The 4,457-nt window shown below is 39.1% G+C and overlaps 1 long non-coding RNA gene across 1 annotated transcript; it reads right to left on the reverse strand.

Annotated features, from left to right (window-relative positions):
• Positions 1 to 399: 399 nt before the first annotated feature.
• On the reverse strand, positions 400 to 1,259 carry LOC138015763 (uncharacterized). The gene is made up of 2 exons (XR_011125634.1): positions 1,120 to 1,259; positions 400 to 633 (listed from the first exon to the last, which is right to left on the reverse strand). It is a non-coding gene; the product is annotated as an uncharacterized lncRNA (long non-coding RNA).
• Positions 1,260 to 4,457: the final 3,198 nt, after the last annotated feature.

Genomic DNA, 4,457 nt, shown 5'->3' on the forward strand with positions numbered 1-4,457 from the left:
CTTATTTCAGTGACTGAAAAATGACTTTGTTTGAATGGAGAATGCTACATTTTCTTTACCTAGAGCATTTAAGGCAGGTTTTGTGTTCATCAAAAAAGATGTGATGATGGAGAGGATGAAAATGTTTGCTTTATAAATCGCCGAATAGTGAATACAGACAGACCATCCAGCAAAGACACCCTGTGTTGTCCCCCGAACCATTTCGTGTTATCACCCGTTGATAAATAATTTTATGACCATTTTAACACAAACATTAAGCAAAAACACGCCCCCCCCCCCCCTCCCGTGGAAAATGAAAACTTCTCACCCCGTTCCTTGTTTCAATGATCTATTCTGCACTCCCACCCACCCCTCCCACCCAAAGTAGAAAGTATGAAAGTCAAGGCAAGGAAACGGCAATCATGAAATCTGCATATTTTATTCCCACTTAGTTCCTACATTAATTTGATTTTTAAGTTACAGTAGTTTGTTAAGCATTCATTTCCATATTTTTATCCTTGGAAAATGACACGAGGCACTGTATGAAGTCATCTCTAGCTACAGGTCCCTTTCGGACTCTTCTGCCCGTTCCTGGTCGCAGTTCATTTCGCGGGCAGCTGCACACAAACTTCGTCGGTCCAGTTGTGGAATGATCTAAGAGCGCAAACCACCATTAATTATTATTATTATTATTATTATTATTATTATTATTATTATTATTATTATATTTTTTTCATAAATTGACAGTTAATTAAATGGAGAAAAATAAGATCGATGCAGCAAAACTGGGTTAACCTTTTTCACTTTAGACCGTAAGAAGTTTAAAACCCGACACACACAAAACACGCATCAATAATTCATGTAATTGAAATCTAAAATCCAGGGGCCTAAAACCACGTAGAGCGGTTTGACTGGTGTTCTCGCGCTTAAAGTTAAGTACATTTTTTAGAATAAAATGAGCCATTTTAAGGTCTTCGTTTCTAACTCTTATTCCAGATGATATATGATACGTCAAAAGTGGTTGAGTTTTAGCTCAAGATTGATAAATGCCTGCCGTTGTTCTTAGATTTGGCTCTTTTTCTATCTATTGATATCTTTCTGTGCTTTTGGTTTTTTTGCAATGTTGAACTTCAGTTTTACCTTGCTTCTCTTGTACCCTTGTACATTGCTATGTGAGCCGATTCCATCAGTCTCGTGTAGGATCAATGCCAGCGTTACTGCTACAACACAAACAGTTGCAAACTTGGTTTTCATGGCTTCAGACGTTTATCAGTTATCCCTGCAAGGTTCTCTGAGGAGGGTGACTCGTTATGGCTTGAGATACTTTGCGCCCTTTATTTATATCATAACCATCACTTGTACAACCTGAACTCATGACAATTTTGTTCATTTAGTTTTTGAATTTGTAATTTAATGTCGTCTTCTGATGACTTTTAAAACTAAAATTACTGTTTTAACCACCATCAAGATCAGACTGTGTAAGGAATTAATGTCTCTAATTCGCATACCCAAACCTTAATCATCTCCTTCTACTATGTATGGGGCCACATGTGTGACGCCCGTGTTACAATTTTGTTCAAAATTATCGGCATTAAATCATCTAAACGATCTAATGTCTAACATAATCGTTCAATCACTCCATTTGCGGTTGGCTTAAGAGCAAAAGACATTTATGAAGCCAATAAATGAATTGTGTGACATCAGCTCCAATCATTCAATCTTCCTCTTCACGAACTCAATGCCAAGGCAACAGTTATTATAACCTTGTAATTAATTGGTGACTCAAAGAAGAACGCCATGAGATGATATGAAAGAAAATTGTTACAACAACATTGCACGTGCTTATTGAATTGAGTTTATAAAACTCTTTGCGGTCTATGGGTGCAGAGCTGGCGCAGTGTTGAGAGCACTCGTTTTTCACCAAAGTGGCCCGGGATCACTTTCCGGATTCAACGCCATTTGTGGGTTGAGTTTATGTATTTATTGACTGAGTGGGAGGGCCGGACGGGAAATTATTTGGCCCGAGGTCATGGCGTATGGACCGAGTGCAGCGAGGTCCGTGCGCCATGACCGTGGGCCAAATATTTTCCTGCCCGGCCCGACCTAAACTCAGTCAATAAGCATTTTATCATATGAGCTCTTTACACTATTTAAGGGCACTCAGAAGATGAAGTTCGGACCAAATAAAAAACAAAAATATGCACAGAAAATTTATGTAATATGTTGTTTGCATCTGCTTTTGTGGCTGTAAATTACTTGGATGTTTAAAAGCGACGAAATCCCCTAAAAAAATTGCATCGCACGGAGCAGTACGTGTTTCTTGTAGGGCCGTACGGCTTTTTCCGGCTCTGCTTGCGCGAATGCGTGCGGCCCTCATACGGGCATATGGCTCATACAAGCGCGCGCGCGGCCGTACGAGCCATATGATAATGTTGGTTCTGTACTCTGCTCCGAGAGATTTTTTCCCCGGGTAGTCCGGTTTTCCCCTCTCCTCAAAAACCAACATTTGATTTCATTTGCGTTAACTTGTTAATTTCAGTTTACAGTATCTCCAATTAGTGCTCCAGCGCTAGAAGACTAGACACTTAAATAAAATTCTTTACAATATTTCTCAGCAATAACTAAAACAAAGACATGCGCAACGTACGCGTAAAGTGACCGTCTGCCTGAGGAGCACACCACATCGTTTTTTGATTACTTTTGACTGTTTAGATACCGCTTGACTCTAAAAAATCTGTTTAAAAGTTTGATCCTTTTAGGAAAGGGGTTAAAACTCTTGCATATGCTAGGAAAAACCATGGTCTCCTCCGTATACGTTAGCGTCTACTTGTGTGTGACATTGGAATCACCTGCTCTGTTCCTCGTAACACCTCATTAGCTTTCAGCTGAAGTTAAACGGCCCTTCGTCAAAAAGCAATAAAAGAGTAAAATAGATAGCGTATGAATGAGTAATAACGATGTCGTCTCAACACTAGATTTTTGAGGTGATTTAAGTTTGTTTCGATTGCCTTCGGTCTCAGTCGAGCGGGTTTAATATTAACGGAAAACTGCTGGTAAAAGCAAATAAAGCGGTGTGTTTGTTTGATGCCCGTGTTGCAGAAAGCTAAGGTTTCATATCAAGCAGCTGCATAGGAAGTTTGCTATTCACTTTAATTTTCTTTTATATTCCTAGTCTATTAAAGGCGTCGAAATTGGCTTTTTTCAAACAAATTTACGTTCAGCTGTTAGAATTGCCACTTTAATAACAAGACATGACACAGTAGTCTTTCATAGGAGTTCCACAGCAAGAGACAAGCTCTCTTAGTTACAAAAAATTAAAGTTAGTTCAAAGCCCGATTTTCATATAGGTGCTGTTAAAGATCGCTTTACGTTATGCCATTAATTGGAATCGTACGAACAAATAGAAACCAATATTCTGCGCCAGAATATAACTGGTATCTATTAGTGTAGCAAAGTACTTTTAGCACTGAAACCACACTCCACTCTTCTCTTTTTGAAGCTGCGCAGTAGTTAGGAATTAATCATTGTAGCCTGGTTGTGAACATAAACGCGTTTCCGGCCGTCGTCTCTCGCTTTTTTCCCATTGTTTCTCCCTCAAATCTTGTCTTACAAAGTTTGTTCCGACGGATATTAGGTGTAAAGTCTTTTTTGTTACAATAGTTTTCGTGTGAAAAGGAAATGCCCATACAAGACAGGAAGCGTGTTTTGACTAGTGGTGTACATTTGCAGTGTTTAAAATTCGTTCGCTTATAGGTCGCAAACCCGCAAACCACAAGGGAGTATTCTTCCCGAAGGACCCGTACGCACTGGGCAAATTTGTGTTTATTTTGCGTTTCCGTGATACAAGTGCGCACGGTGATTTTTTTCCCCACTAGCTTTTGTCAAGCCTTACCAAACTTCAAAGGTGCCTTTGTCCTAAGAGCGTACGGGCCCTAAGTTTCGAAATTTTACCGATTTATTAGTGCTTTCATGCAGTGACATTGGACGTCCATATTCTGGTGAGATACCCTAACAGAACATATTTCCCTTGAACGGATTTCAATCGAAAATGTGGAAAGTCCATGAAATAATCATTGTCAGACCTTTCTGTTTTGAAAATAAATAAATAAATCGCACGAAAAACGACAGTGCCTGCTATTCATTAATTCGTTTCCAATAGCTTTTCTCAAGTTTCTAATGAATTCTGCTTAGTCGCTATTTTGTGTAGTTTGTGAGGACAAAATCATTATTCAGATAAACTGGCCGTTGTAGCCGTTACAGAACCTAACCTGACCAGGATTCACCCTTAGCAAAATAAAGTATTTGTTTCAGCTTGGTTTGATGTCGCTTAAGGAGTTTTTCTGTAAAATCAACATCCAACGAGAGTTGTCCAATGTACACAAACGGACCTCCTTAATTTGGCTCAATTGATTTTAAAAAATGTTTTTAACTTTTAAGGGTGAGAACGCTAGTAAAACCGCTCTCCGTGGTTTAATAAT

Source organism: Montipora capricornis, chromosome 9 (genome assembly GCF_036669925.1).
Source record: "Montipora capricornis isolate CH-2021 chromosome 9, ASM3666992v2, whole genome shotgun sequence".
Classification (NCBI taxonomy): Eukaryota; Metazoa; Cnidaria; class Anthozoa; order Scleractinia; family Acroporidae; genus Montipora; species Montipora capricornis.